The sequence below is a fragment of the Homalodisca vitripennis genome, chromosome 4 (genome assembly GCF_021130785.1).
Source record: "Homalodisca vitripennis isolate AUS2020 chromosome 4, UT_GWSS_2.1, whole genome shotgun sequence".
In the NCBI taxonomy this organism is placed as follows: domain Eukaryota; kingdom Metazoa; phylum Arthropoda; class Insecta; order Hemiptera; family Cicadellidae; genus Homalodisca; species Homalodisca vitripennis.
The window spans coordinates 129,204,367-129,221,254 of record NC_060210.1 but is presented as its reverse complement, the minus strand read 5'-3'; the positions used below and the strand labels follow the sequence as shown (position 1 = coordinate 129,221,254).

General features: G+C 37.9%; 1 protein-coding gene across 7 annotated transcripts in view; it reads right to left on the bottom strand.

Moving 5' to 3' along the window:
- The window catches only part of LOC124360154 (LIM domain only protein 7), a 247,025-nt gene that overhangs the window by 99,279 nt on the left and 130,858 nt on the right, over positions 1-16,888 (bottom strand). For 6 of the 7 annotated variants that reach the window (XM_046813513.1, XM_046813518.1, XM_046813517.1 and 3 more), the window contains exon 5: positions 9,695-9,736. The gene's annotated coding sequence lies outside the window, so the exon portion shown is untranslated. Of the gene's footprint in view, positions 1-9,694; positions 9,737-16,619; positions 16,675-16,888 lie in introns of those variants that run through there. The other variant, XM_046813516.1, reaches the window with a different exon arrangement.

Here is a 16,888-nt window from a genome sequence, read left to right as displayed (position 1 = left end):
TACGTTCCCGAAAAATATGACATTTTTTATACTTTACGAAGAATTAAACACATTTAAGATATACATTTTTGTCACTTTTGAAGCAGGCAAACGAAAAAGACGGAAGAGAAGTATATGACAACTTTACGGAATCATTATAACTTAAGAATATTGCTTCCTTAATATAACTCACTACAGGAAATCATAGTTTTTTATTATGTTTAAAAAACCCCGTTGTTACCTACAGTCACCTTAGATCACACTATGCGTGCAGTATCTTCAGCAATTCCCAGTGCGACTTATTTCAAGATGCCTCCAAATACTAGAATAACGCTAACTATTTCTCGTGGAATCATCAAGACATACTTTATTCTATTTTCCTACCAGCAAGATATCTTCAAAAAGAACTTTGACAAATATGTTTACGAGTATTTCAAATTTTAAACGAATACCATCCAGCATCAACTGTATAGATCAATTTAATCAATTTTTCTGTTAGATATAATTTGATTATACTGTATTGCAAAAAGAAAATATAAAACCAAGTAAAGTAACAACCCTACTAAACATCTTATAGTTATTTTTAGTTGTAATTTGCAAATTTAATACTAGTGACAGTTGATAGACGTTTAACAGCAAAATATACAACAAAAATTAAACGTGAGTATACTTCACCTTTGTTATTAATACAAATAACTTTAAACGGATTGTGAACGTGAACTACAATATTATTAGTTGCAGTGGACAAAACATCGCGAAATGATGTTTCACGCCCCACGAGCTTAAATTGTGATTTGCTTCGTGCTGCAAGGTTTTAGTTTTAGAAAACTTGAAGCACGGTGTGTTAAGCTAGATGTTATTATATTCCTATGGATCTTTTCCTTAGGAATACACATTCTCTACTCATGAAGGCCGTGCATTGATCATGTCGTTGACGCTCAATCATATCTAACGTTAACAAATACCAGAGAGAAACTATATAATTGAAGACAATCGAAATCTAGGAATGTTGCTAGGACTCAACTATGGAATTCGCTAGTGGTGTGCGAAAACAACGAATCGTATGATGAAGAGCACCAGTGCGACGTACGCGTGCTATCATTTTTCTGCCGGTCTTCTGAAACGGACCCAACTGGGCCGATAAAACTACATTCCGCATCGGTCAGGATCAGAGGTTATTAGCCGTGAGCCCCCGCCCGATAATTTACAGCTGTTATACAATGTGTGGAACAGAAGAGAAACCAATTTCGTAATGGGAATGATAAGAGAGGTTTTGCAACGTGGGCATTGTTGTGGGGGGCGCCGCGAGCCGGCCGTCCTTCACGGGTTATCACCTTTCATCCGCCGAGGGTCGAGTCACCTCACCTCACACACTGCAGCACTTGCTATCTCACGACATTACAGAGCATTACGTACAACACAGTGTAACAACATGACACTGGTGTTGGAGTGACCAGCATCTGTCGTTTGTCACCGTAAATAATAATGGTATTTATCGCTTACCCTTCAAAACCAACGGTCAGAGATTGATTCCCTTTTAATGAACCAAGCTAAGCAAGCTCCTACGCTACGCCCAGATTACCAATTCACGTGAATTTTGGGGGGGGGACGTACAATAGTATAGAACGGACCTTGCACATAACACCTTAAATTTATTCGTGAAGATTTAAAAATCAAAGATTCTGATTACATTTCTGCTGGTTCCAACTATTACAAACCGTAAATAAGATATAGATGGCATTGGTATGGTTCAGAGGTTAAAATATATTTAATTAAGTTGGGAAACAAGATTGTGTGTGTTACTCGTTCATAGTAAATATGCATACGAGTACTTTAAGTACAATTTGGAACGTGAAAGTATTCTGTAGGATTGCATTGTTAAAAAAAGGAAACTAGAACCATTAAAATAAAATACCTTGAGAATAACAGCTACACCAACAAATTAATGCACAACACAAAAGATGGGATAAAAAGGGGAGGTAAAATAAAAGTAAGTTAAAGATGTCTTATTTTACCAGGCGAAGTTAGGGCAAAAAAGCCCTCTCTAACACTCAACCTGGGAAACGACGGCTTAAATGTGACTTCCGAACAACCACCAACGGCCGGGCATGCGGACTGCTTGCAAGGACAGGATCGCTCAGCGGTCACCCATCCAAGCAGCACCCACGCTCGACTTTGCTTGATCTGGTTATCTTGCGATAACCGTTGTAACCCGCTACACTGTGGAACCACAACAGTTGTTTGCTACACTGCGAACTGTGTTTGTTGTGTTCTGATAAAGTGACCGTAAATAAACCGTAGCATTAAATGTGTACAAAGAATGCTCAATCAATATAGAGACTCTTCACACGTTGCGAAATATACTGCACGATTGTATGGTGAATGAACGTATGGTCGTGTATAGGATTGTCGTGTATCATGTACTCATAGTGTTCACGGTCACCAGACGTACAGGTTGCGAATTATCTCTGAACTCACGAATTCCAATTTCAGTGCACACACGTTCACTCTAAATCCTGATACCAAATTCCTAGGTTGAAATGCCACGAGAAAGGCACAGTCCTCGGTGATGTCGAAGTTGGCGTCAGATGTCAATCAATACTAGTACGAGCAGCGTTCCGCTGAACAATGGCCAATTAAAACTAACGTCACTTGCATTCCGATGGTAATCGGACCGGGAATGTTTCACTGTCGGCAGTATATTCACTCTTTTAACAGTCAAATAAATACTGGTACTTATCTTACGATTAATACGGCTAGCCTAGTAACAGCGTTCATGGACAGTGACTTGCACAGACATGAGCTAGACGTAGTGACATACTTTCTATCTAAGTTTGGAGTCACTCAGATGAAGAATATTCGAAAATTGAAAAGATGGAATCGTGTGTCTGTCTACGATTGTTAGTGATGTCCGGAAAAATCCTGTTTTCTTCATTGTTAGTGAAATCTTAACTTCATTAAATTTTCTTTAATCCAGTACATCCATATTTTGTAGAAGCTGTTAGGGCGGACGGGTAATCAATTACAACATATAGTAATTCACTAAAAACATGTATACTAAAGCACCTAACCAAACATATATATAGTAGTTTTGAATGTTGAGTGTAGCTCCAGTTCATCTTCATCTTAGTACAGGGCCTGGAATCTGATTTCACAGATTTTACTCCTTGAATCTTTTTCAGTCGTGTTCGCCTAAAGAGATCCAAAGGAAAGTCGGCGATGAAGAAACTGAAAACAAACTCTTTCAATCAATTCGACATCAGAGACACCCAGACTACAAATTATAGTGAAATCTAGGTGACCATGTATTCTCATTGTCTCCTCAGATTCACAATTGAGTCTGTGATAGCATCAGATTTCAGAAACTGCACTAAGAGGAAGGTTAATTGGAGCTACTACCAATTGAATGGTGAAAAGACATTTCGTTTAGCTTGCTTGATATTAAAATAAAATAGTATAACAAAAGTTGTTAGTAAGTGGTGTTAATTAATGGAAATCCATAAAAAGCTTGTTTCTATAAATTAATCCCGTTTCAAAATAGACATATACAATTTAATGGCTTTACACCAGGAACCTAACGATCGGGAGGGAGATAATACCACATTAACACAACACAAACAGAGAGAGAGTGAGAGAGAAAGAGAGGTAGAGAGGGTCGGGAGGTAGAGAGGAATCGCTATCTTGGCAATCTGTCTAAGTACGCAGCGCCCAACACTCGAGAAATGTAATCATCGACTTTGCATCAGAACCAAACGATTGATAATCACAGTTATTGGACGATTACGAAGCGATTATCGAGTGCCGCGACCGCGACTGTGACGCAGGGAAGTCAGTCCCGCAGAGTTCGCAAGGAAGCGGCAGTGACTCGGACGTGAGCCGAATCCACAATGAGGTGTGGATAAGTAGGTGCCGGAGCAGTTACAACTAGATCTGCGACTGATACATAATACATACCATTGTGTCAGTGAAAGTTCACAAACCTGTCACCTTACGTAAACACGTTGTGCGCATGCGCCCGCCGCCTACCTACCACACGTTGTGAAATACACATGGCCTGTCTGTTTGTGTAGCCGGTCACACCGGTCACCGGGCAGCGACCCACTCCCGACGGTTGCCAAATTAAACACCAATTTGCGCGCTTCTTCGAACTAATTGGGTGGCTTGGCGGGTTCCTAAAATCGAATACTACATCAAACTGAATCCGACGTACAAAATAATTGTGTTTACATTTTATTGAAGTATGAACATACGTACAATGTTAGTTTTAACACAAGTTTGATTTCAAATACGACTTACGGATTCCACTGAGTTGAACAATATTCTGAACTCAATCTTACACATTTAAAAATCCCATGCAAAAAGTTTAGATAACACTTTAACTTTAGCAACAACTATTTCGAGATTGAGAACGAAGATTTAAATTCGTCTTTCAATCGCCAATACAATCACACCAACACCTAGGTGGTTCGGAGCCTACATTAAACTATAGGTCCCACAATTCTCTAATAACCAATAGAGGCTGGTAAGACTCAGACAGTAGCAACACTGCACAGAGCACTCGCACTCATTCTGCATATCATTCTTGTCGTATTCGATGACACTAAGAATGATATCAATGTTACTAGCTTGATAGACTTAGACCGTCAGATAGGTTAATAATAGTGAGATAATCGCCAGACTACTAAATAAAAGCTGCTGTAATGGCCATCTTGATTTTAGTAATGTTAAATCTAATGCGACACTATTTTTAGTCGTAGAGGTACGAGAGGTGTCTCATTTTATAGATATAACTTATATTCTGCGTTATGGTAATGTGTTTGCTGTTATTCCCCTTCCAAAGTCAGTTACACTTTACAAATGTCATGTTACACGCCCAGCCTTTCTTTGTCTGGGTGTGTTTTTAATTGGATTTTAATTTACCACAGTAAAATGTCATCATTTATTACATCATGAGTGTGTTAACTGAGAAGTTAAGGACTTCCTTTAGTCTTGCTTTAGACTTAGGATTTAACAAAATTGGCCTAAAATAGTTCAATGTTACTGAATTCGTTGTATCAATTAAATAAAATTTCATAAACTATTGGAGAGAATTTTGAGGAATTTCAAAAGTACTAATATTTTAATCTTTAAACTTAAACCTAAGGTGGATTAAGAGATTGAAATATCTTTCAGTGACTATCACTTATATCAAGACAGTTTGAAATGTCACTTGAAAACATTACGCTCGTGGTGTCCCGCGGGTAACTGCTAGTGTTAAGTAAAAGTACGACAGAACTGTTGTGAAATTTACCTGACAAGTCTGCCAAGAGACGCAAGGAGTCTACAACGTCCCCGCCGCAAGTGTAAAGTGGCGGAGACAGGACCGTGCACACTTGATGAGTTAACTGGTGTGACGTCACCGTCTCATCTGCACTCATGTCCGTTACTCTTCGAATCTACTGTGTCAACGGTCGTAACGGCACTAACGGTCAAGTGAATCATTACCTACCATAAATTATGGAATAAACGGTAGATTTTGCCACTTGATTTGCGATGAAAAGCTCAAATCGGAAATTCTACATTAAAGGTGAATGAAATGAAACTTAGCTTCTCTTGTTTTCGTTACTACTGTGTCAACGGTCGTAACGGCACTAACGGTCAAGTGAATCATTACCTAGCATAAATTATGGAATAAACGGTAGATTTTGCCACTTGATTTGCAATGAAAAGCTCAAATCGGAAATTCTACATTAAAGGTGAATGAAATATGAAACTTAGCTTCTCTTGTTTTCGTTACTACTGTGCCAACGGTCGTAACGGCACTAACGGTCTAGTGAATGATTACCTACCATAAATTATGGAATAAACGGTATATTTTGCCAATTGATTTGCAATGAAAAGCTCAAATCGGAAATTCTACATTAAAGGTGAATGAAATATGAAACTTAGCTTCTCTTGTTTTCGTTATTACTGTGTCAACAGTATACAGTTATACAGTTCCAGGGTCCAGAGTAAGCAAGTCACTGCACTGAACAATACATCCATATACAGCAGAGAAGCTAAAAAATCCTCAAGCTTTAAGCTTTTTAACACCTGAAGAGGAGAATGGATTCCAGTCCTCTAAACGTATAAAAGTTCTATTTTTGTAAAGTTAACGATGGCAAAATGTCCGTAAACCTGCGTTTCTCTTAAATTTGATCTTTTTTATAATTATTTCACGTAACAATCCAACAAAATTTACTTCGTTAAGAACTCTTTTCGAATATCACTTTAAAAAGCTACGTTATTCTTGTATCTTTTTAATGACTCCACGTGTGATTCTCGTGGTTCAGAGGCGACCGATGAATATACAAGTCATGAATTAGCGTCGTGGTTATTCTGGGCTGTGAGGTCACGTGGTTGTAGGTGGTAAACAACAAACAACTTTCGTTTACCCTGCAATAAGAAAACTTGTTAGTAAATATTGCTGTCGGCAAAACAAAAACACGGTAAATTCTTGGGCATGGAGGAAACGTCGAACCGATACAAAAACAAATACCTTAATTTATTATAATAAGAAAACAATACTCTAGTATCTTGAATATGATACAATTCTACAGTTGGAGTAAAACAGAATAACGTTTGTTTTTAAGTTTGAAAACTACGTGTACTATTAAGAAGTGATTGCCTAATGCATCTCTTTAACATAGGACATTACTTCAACACGACCTTTAGTGTCAAAACACACCCTTCCATTTCAACCTCCACTAAAATTAACTCTTACAGTACCATAGGTACAAGGCTAAGAAGGCACATTACTTACAGCCTTAAGTAGATTGTGAGAAACTCTAGATGGTGCCAAGTAACTGAGACATTGTTGTTTGAAGGAAACAGGATTTTCCGGACATTTGCCATTCCTCAGTGAGTTTTATTAAGTAGGCGTTTTAGAAGAGTTAGTGTGCATGAAGTTGACACACACCATGGGTACTATGATTCCTGGCATATGCGTGACACAAATATTTAAATATTTTGGATGATTTGTTTATTTTAACTCAGATTGTAGTCATGTATTAGATAAGTTATTTACTTGAGGAAGAGATAAAATTACAGATCTCGAAAGTTAATGTTACTATTTCTGTTACTGTTAAAAAAGGTCCGCAAAAATCCTGTTTCCTTCACAATCTTTCCATCATCGAAAACAAGAAACACCCATGTATTCCGTAACTAGTTTTTACCTGTTTTCAGGATGTCTCTAAGTGAAATCCTTATTCAAACTGTCAAGCCAACATTAATCATACTCAGTAAACAAGCTGCGTGGCTCTACATCTTACGCAAATCGGGACACAAAACCAGTTGAACGCCGGCCACACCCGGTAACCGGAAAAGAGTCGTGAGGTGACAGGCTGGCAGTTTTTGTCACTTAGAAAATCTAGTGGACCGAGATGCCTTCCTGGTCATGCACAAATCACTCGGACCAGGACCGTTGGCTCGGGGAAGTGGCTAATACAGGCGGCGTGACACGGCACTGCACGCTGCGACTCGGCGGCGAGCAGGTAAATGTCATATCGGAGCCTCTTATGGCAGGGATTGGGCAATCAGGAGATGAGTCAAATGTATCGCAACGACCTTACTTATTGAGGCTTGAGATTACACTGAGATAAACACTTGCAAATATACCAGTTTATGAGATAAAGTGACAGCTTGATTGACAAGATGAGGAAACTGCTGACAAATGGATTTCTGCAAAAGCACTTTGTGAATTTTGCCAATCAATCCGATGACATCTAAATGTTTTACCTTTGTTCGTTTAAATGCTTCCATTACGAATAGTAGGCTGCAAATTTGACCAACATAATCACAAGTTATCAACCACGAAAGTTATCACTTGATTATCTCTAAGCAATTTTTGGTATCACATTCCGTAACGTACCTCTCATATGTTCCATCGTCAAAAATGAACCTCAAGCGAAGCGACCAATATTTAACTTCCCTTCAATTCAAAAAAGTTGAAAGATTGCTACCACTGTTTCACATTCCAATCCCATATCAGCCACTACTTTCATCTGTGCGAAGACAATTTCCTGACAGCCACTTTTAAAAATCCACCTGCGGTTCACGACCTCTCTCACGTATCCGAATTGCACTCAATCAGCGATGAAGGATGGCCTTCTCTTCCACCTCCCTCGAACAGTATCGCAGCCTGCTTGATTCGATCTCCGTACGGTATCTGATTAGATCGATCCACAGGGGTCGAGGATCACCGAGGGCGCCCATGGTCCACCACTGCCGTACAGCGACCCGGCAACCGCCACTGCGCTGCCGTCTCGACAATCTAATTATGGAGGTTTACCATTTCCAAACCAGTCGAACGTGTTCCAGCCAATTTTCGTTGCCTGCTTGCACATTTAAGGTCAGCTCCGAAATTAGTAGTCAATAGAATAATGTTGATCGAGTATCATGTATCGGTTTCCCAGTCACTGTTCCACATTCCTACACTACACTTTGGACTTCTTCCCCCGCCAATGCTCTGGTCTATGATTGTACAGTTAAATGGTCATTTGTACATAGAAACAGACAAAACTCCGCAGGATATTTTATACTACTGAATAGCTTATGCTGATTTTCTATATATATTTTAATTGAATTTGCACGTAGTGCTATATTCTTATGGATGGTCATGTTGGTCGATCTTGGCCGATGGATGTTCAACTAGTCTTGCCAGATCTTTACCACTGTTTGCAATTTTATGTTATAAGCCTTTATCTGTATTTATAGCTTTGTTCTAATAATACATTCTAAGTGACTAGTTATAATTCGTACCTATTTATGATATGCCACAAGGCGTTTATATATATATGGGTTCGCAGATTATGGTATTTAATATTGCTCCTTCATAATCAGGAATTTAATATTTATACTTAATTAGTAATTGTAACGTTAAACAGTACTATTAAAGTTTATTTACGTTAAGTTATTGTTGGAGATTAAATAAAATGAACAAAATTGTAATAAACAACTCATGGATCGCACTATAGATTAAATATTGCACCAAAATAAGTTAAAGAATGCACTACGCACCTTAAACTAATATGTGATGAATGGGTGCCCGGGTAGGCTTTTTTTAATTAGTCACAATATTTACAATGCACTTTGTGTTTCTGAAACTCCTTAGGGGATGGTTGGCATTTGCTAAGTGACATTACAGATGTCAATCCGAGCGCTCACTTTTGCCGTGCCTCAATTATAACCTTGGACGATTTATCTCTTGTGTGACTAACATATTGAAGACATAATAATATGCGTGAATGTGGACGAAATATTTTACCTCAGAGCATTTAATTCAATCACTTCTGAGACTTCCGTAATTGATATTGAACCGGTATTACAGCTAATTTTTACCAAAGAATCACGGGGTTACAATGAAATTTTTTGATTATAAAACAACTATATACATTGTACAAAATCGAACGGGATGGAAACCTCCGGTCAGATAACCTACGTGGTGAGCATCTCTGGAACGACATGAATTATGTTCATAAGTCGTTATATTTAGTTCATAAACATTTGATACATCTTGATCATTGAATCAGTTACTCATTATTCCTTTCAGTTAGGATTGGCATTGCGTATTGTATATAATTCCTAAATACAGTATTCAAAAACTAACGAAACGTAGCAAAGTTTGACATCTTCATGATAGTATTCTATTCGAGGTTAACAACAATAAAATATCTATAAATAATTCTTTAGCCGTTACCTGTTATGGATAGGCGTACGAACGGCCCTCGCCTCCAAAGTTCTGAAACAAGAGTAAGACATTACACACTTTCCAAATATTAGGATTTAAATAGCAGTTTTTACGTAAACACATCACTCTAAAAAAGACCACATTTTGTACTCAGTACCAAAAATATTTGTATAAAAAAAGACCCAGTGATAACCTGACTTTTGTACTTAATACTATTGAAAGAAATCAACTCGAGTAACATTGGATATTGATACTTTGGATTTTACCAATCAAACAATCACTCCAGTCATCGCCATCCACTGCGATTAGTAATGCTGACTGCAGCACTCTATGTACCTGCTGGTATGGGAGGACTTTGAAAAATTCCAAAAGGGATAAGGAATTTAGGTGTTCCACTATGATCATTACCATAGTGGCGAACGTTATCATAAGATCTTTTTCGGAGATTCGATATAACAGTGAACCAATACAGTTCAGGATAAACGAGACCATAACACTTTCACCAGCCAGCGTCCAGTACAACACCGACTGAAGAGATCAGCTCGGCATCGCGCACCGGGCCGTGGTCGGTCCGAGGATTGGGAAACTGTCGTGATGCTGCAGAGCCTCGACCAGCTGCTTTCGAAAACCCCTTCATCACGTTTTGTGTCCATCAACTGAACGAATCCCACCATCGTATTGAGTAAGATTTCGACTCTGGAGCCGATGTTTGATTTTCAATAGCATTTGTTGCATTGCTTATATTCATATTCACTGTTTTTGTTTCAAAACCCAATACAAGCGTAGGCATTCAGGCAAAGTCATTTTGAATCCGCCGCGCCGCTGAAGACTCGGACGCTACGTTCCTCGAGAGATATTCACTATCAATGGAATGTCCCTAGATTGTGTTCCGAGGTCCTGCTGCAGTTTAGAGATAGAACACGCCTGTAGAGGAATGCGGACCATTAATCTGATAGACTATCAGTCGCATAGCAGTTTGTCCTCTGCGTGGCAGTCATTGGGAGGCATTTACATACAAAAACACCCAGAGCGGCATAACCCAAATGTTGAGGCTTTAAGAAGTAAAAAGGTTTTAAGTGGATAGCAAAGTAAGTCTATTACGATATTACCATTTAACAGGCTTCCCAGGTTTAACCGTTCATTGACGTACCGTATTTGTTAAAAGTACTTTCTTGCGGTTTCGTACTAAGACGGTCATACTGGGGCTTCATTGAATCTTGACTTACTAATCCAGATATTTTAAAAAAACTAGCAGGAAAATGAGGATGTATTCGAGGATCAACAATTGATTAAATGTAGGTGTGATGGCTAGAGTACTCTTGTTTCTATGTCCAGGTCTACTTAGCTTTTTAGCATCTCATAAAGTTTTAATATGGAAACGAGCTAAATTTTAGGACATACAATAAGACTTACTAATACGTTGCTGCTTGTAAACAAACTTGGTTCTTTCCTCGTAGTACACATTTTTGTGCAAAAACCTTTTCTTGGATATTACTCAAGATGTTCATTAAAGTAAAATGAGTATTACAGACTACCGAAAATTAGTAATTAGTAATATCTCTTTGGTTCAAAGGGAGCAGGTAATAAAGTGTAGACAAGTATAGTACAACTTTTAATATTTCGAAATGGAGACCGTACAATGTTTTAAAAAATATTGCCACACATAAACATTAGGCCAATATATGCAATTAATTACACTAGTGTATGTTCTATTATTGGCATTAACAATTAACTGCTTCCAACCAAATCAGACACAATGACTGTACTTAAATATGCATTCATTCAAAGAGTTGATAAACCATCTCCATTCAATAACACAATTCAATATGGCGATTAGTTACAGTCGTATAAAATTCATCTCTCAATGATTCCAAAATACGAATTATTCAATTAAAGTCGTTTTTAATTATCGATTAAACATCGGCGATTGTGGATCTGAACGAAGTTTTACTTAAATAATGACCCATTATATGGTAACAAAATGAAAAAAGCTCACATTATAAAAACTGTACCTCGGCGCTTAAAACTGTATGCTAATTGATTATCTTGAAAGGTTCATATAAAATGAGTTTATCTAACTGGTGCGAAACATGTTAACTGTCAGCCATGCTCATTACAGTATTGCCTGCACATGAATTAACCTTCAAAGCTATCAGCGTTTTAATATGATATTTCAAGAAGAAAGCCTTCTTTGCAATTTAACTCATTGATTGGCTTAAAGAATAAACTATTATATTTGCTATTGAATTCTTACTGTTACCAACTAACTGTCATGTAGTTGAAACAGAATCCATAGTACAGTACAGTGTCTACTTAGAGTACAAGAAAGTTTGTTGTAACTGGACAAATGTAGCGAATGTAACATCGTACAAGACTGAGGGGGTTGTGTTCGAGTGAGAAAATTACGATTTGGCATCCTGCCAACATCAAGGGTAAGCCAACTTGGCATAATGTGTTTGTTTGTAGGTGGAAACACAAACAGGGCTCTGATGGCTTACTACTCCTGTCTAAATGCGGAACTTTTGCGCGTTTCTCAGTTAGAGGAGGTAAACTGAAAGTTACAAGCTGCCAGAACTTGAAACAGCCTCTCTTTCCTTGCCACAAGCCGCTGAGTCTTTTCTGTGCTGATTAGGACACAGTATGGACTTGTTGCCATATAGTAAATCTTAAAAGTGAAAAGACTCCATTCATTAGGATGCTTTTCATATATTTCTGTTGTATCACTGTTTGCCATATTGTAGCCTCTGCATTAACAACAAACAAATTAGTCAATCCACAATCACGCGGTTTGGAATCCACTATTTTTAGTTGTTTGGTTCAAGTTTGTTATTGATGATGGAAGGTTTGAAAGGATAATATGATTTCGGCCATATACCATCGTTATATGTTCAAAATGTATAACACAACGCTTCGAAAATTGAAATCTATCATCTTCAAAAGGTAAGAAAATAGTAAGTATCTACAAAACACAGTAACAAAATAAAACGGATTTCTTCTTTCTTTTGTAATGTTTTAACTATTTTCTCACCTAATGAAGAAGATAGATTATAAACCCTCGAAAAGTTGTGTTATACATTTTGACACATATAACTTTTAGTTTGTTATAGTAAAACCCGCTGATTTCAAAATGAAATGGCATCATTGCATAGCAAGAGCAATAGCTCTGGTTTGCTATGGTTTGTAGGATAACATCGATTTATATGTTATCCTACAAAAAATAAAATCTTATACATATTCATTTATGTTGTTAGACGTACACTTAAAACCTTCAATTATGCACATTTAAGACACACTCTATAGTCCCAAGTCAGGTTTCCTATGAATTCAGGCTGGTTTTCATGATCGATTATTTGCTTCAACAGCTCAACATACAATATCGAATTAATTTTAACTCGCTCATAGTGAGATATTCGACAGTAAAAGTCACCCCAGAGTGACATTCAGGCTATAAAAGGTCCTCGAAAAATAGGTGACAACTGTTTTAACACGGAGTTCCAAATTTTTAAATGATCAGCCTGTTTTGATTTTCCAAACTTACGGTATCGTTGTACGCAATATAAAAAAAGATGTTGAAAACTTATGGAAGGTTACAATTTAAACAGCAACGGAAATGTTAGCTATTAAGTGCCTGTAACAATGTCATGAAGATAATATCAATGTCATTTGATAGCCTCTGTGCCACAAAATGTGTGGTATTTTCATGATTCACAAAAGGAATGTTAAATGTACAAGGTATACGAATAGATTGTTTTACTTTACTAGGCCAAGTTAAGACTAAGAAGCCCTCTCTACCTAACACTTAACCTAACTTAACCTTGGCTTAACGGTGACCTCCAAACCACCCATGGCCGATTAAGCGGGAACAGGATCGCTAAGCAACCACAGTCAACGTTTCTTGACTCGATCATCTCGCGATGCTGCAGCAGCCGCTAGATTGCACCGCTAGTAATCTCCATTGGCATGGGAATGATCTGTACGAACTTCATTCAAAGGAACTGAACTGTCTATCGTAATACAACGAAACGTGCTGCAACCGCTGTTTATTCTTATACGAACTAACAAGTTATCATTTGGACAGTCGCCACATGTCCAGCTGTAGAATGTTTCTAGTATTTTATCATCGATCTATGTAGGTAAGAAAAAAAACTGAGTGGGTTTCCTTGACACTCGAGAAAGGTGACATCAGCGACAGCTTGTTCCACAAACCCACGCACCGTGTTCGCTCCTCTTCGCACCAGAGCCCGGGTGTCACCGGTCACCGGTCACCTCACCACCCTCACTGCTCACCGGTTACTGTGTCATCGATTGATGCCGGTAACAAAAGAAACCGGTCACTGGTTTTAATGTGCCTTCAGCTTGTTCACTTTCAGTTTGTACGAAATTCTCTCTGGATTCTGAAGACCCGCCGGCCAACCAAGTACTGCTGAACTTGCCCACAACACGGGTTGTCTCTCATGTAATGGAATGCAAAACAGACAATTATTAGACTGTTGGTGACATATTGACACTTAAGAATAGTTTGGATGAAGATCCTACTCCAGAGTAAACTACCTGACTTTCATTGGCCCCTATTGTGGTTCCTTGACTTGAGCTTCGATTGACATCACAGATAGAAGGAAAGGTATGGAAATCCACCCAAGAGATTTGGAGAAACAAAAGCCGCAAAGTACATGTTGTACAAATTTGGATCTGAGATATAGATAGAGCAAATCCTCTCTGTGACCTTGGAAATTGTCGACCTAGTACTACACGGGTCCATCGATTTGATGAAATCACAGCACATGCACGTGGTTTATGCGAATATAGGATAAAACAAGATTAGCCACTCTCTAAAATTAATTAAAGGAGTTCAAGAACTTTACCGAAAGCCAGAAATTGTGCTAAGGGGATTTGAACATTTTGAACTTAACAAACACATGACAAATCCGGAGTGGTTATTTACAAATTGGCCAAAACAGAACTAATTCTATATCTTAGATTTCAAAAACTGCAAGTTTTCGGAAAAAACTTTATATTACATTGATAGCAAAAACATAAATTTTACGTAGATTTTAGGGCGTATGAGTTGTACAATACTTATCTCATTACAGTACTAATCACAACGTTATCAATACACTGTTAAGTTAAAAATAATAATAGAACTAAAATGCCTTACTTGGTCACTAATAAGCAGACAAAATGTATAAATTGAAATTACTGTTAACAGTCTGTAAACGAGAAATTCCACTTTTTTATCTGATAAATGATTTCTCACAAAACAGAAGGATCTAAAGTTGAAGTTTATTCATCCAGATTGTCCTGTAAATGAAGGATCATTGACCACGACTACTGCGCCTGCGCCACTACACAATATAGAGCAAGGTAAGGACACAGATGTTGTTGACACCGGTGTGAGGGTGGCTGACAGTAGATACACAGTAGGTAAATGTGACCTTGGCCGAGCGAATGTGGTTTAGAGTCCGCGGTATCAGACCTTGTTCGATCACTGGGGAGCTTGTACCGATATCCTTCTCCTGGAATAGGTGTCGAGGCCGCCGTAACCGCCCGACAGTCACTGGCTTGTTTCCATTGAACTTTATAAGCACTTCAGATAAATTAAGGTGTGTTTTCAGTTGTTATCTTCTCAGAGCTACTTACACCACTAACTCAGGTGGTTGAAATACATTCAAGCTTAAATGTTCAAATTTAGATTCAGTTGATGCACTGATATAAAGCATTCTTAAGAAGCAAGCACTTTCTTTTGTGGAAACCAAACAAGGAACTTGTGAATAACGCGTAAGCCTAGGTACTGTATAATTCTTTAGTCTTCTGAATGTTGAGTTTAGCTTCAGTTCGCCGTCCTGTTAGTGCGGCGTCTGAAATCTGTCTTCACTCCTGAGTCTTATTTTTCTGAAGATATAACAAAAAGTCGCCGACGAAGAAGCTCAATTGATTCAACTCTACGTTATGTGTAGAACTCTCGTAAAATCCTACGTTATCTTTAGTCTTGAGTCAGATATAAAACATCAACTGATATGAGAATAACAAAGATTGATGTATTTGAGAAAAGTGTGGAAAGCATTTGACAATTCTTGAATACTGTAAACTTTGCCATACAAACCCCCTCACAAAGACAATAACTGGCCGGTTACGGAAAGAATAAGTAATTTCCTTAGTTAAATAAATAAACGAAACCTTTATAATAGCTTGCTTAACAACAACATTCGCCTATACGATATCTAAATTAATTAGTTTATTAATGAAATATCTTGCCCGAAGTTCATACACTGTATACGCATACAGCCTGATTTTTATTGATATCGATCAGAGAAATTTCACATAGTAAAGAAATTTATCGCCAGCCTTGATAGTTTTGGTGGTGGTTAAAATGAAAGTGTATCAAAGGGGTTAAACATATACAATAATAATTTTTACAGATGATATTTTATTAGATTTGCGAACAACAAAAACAACCGTCATATACGTTACAAATATTGTTAAATCAGCGTCAGGTAACCACACACAGACTCTAAAAGAATGAACAACATTCAGCCACTTTATCTAGTTGTCTGACGTTGATATAATTATTATTCAAGTGTCTGACGGATGTGTGTAAAGTTAAGAAATGTATGGTCTGAAAAAACATCACCAGTTCATACTTTTAACAACAAAATAAATGCGGCTGACGAACAATTCTTTTTTTTTTAGAAAATATTCATCCATCGATTAAAAACAATCAAGTTGTATGCTTATATAGTGCAAAGTGGTTATCTACTCCTAGACTATAAAAATTGGGTATAAACATGATAAAAGTGTTTGTAGCATCAGTTCCAAAGAAAATAACCTACAATTGAAAACTGCACTTGGGCTTCCTAGTTTAATCGTAGATGAATATAACATAATCCTAATAATGATTGAAGTCATAAATAAAGAAATTCAATTTCAAACGGCCTACCTTGCGTTTAATGACTGCAGAAATGGAGAGAACGTCACTGAATCCCACTCGAATCCTCACAAACAACAAACACCATTGTTTACATCACCCCGATCACAATAATTTACTATTAATTGATGTTTGAGTGTCAGCTGATCGACGTGACAGCAGCTCTGCACACGGAGGGAGATGTTAGTGACACGGACACGACTGGACGCAAGCAGCCTTCACGCCCGATGACTCCGGATCCAGTACCGACACCGACACCTCCATCCCTGCAGTGCCGCTCC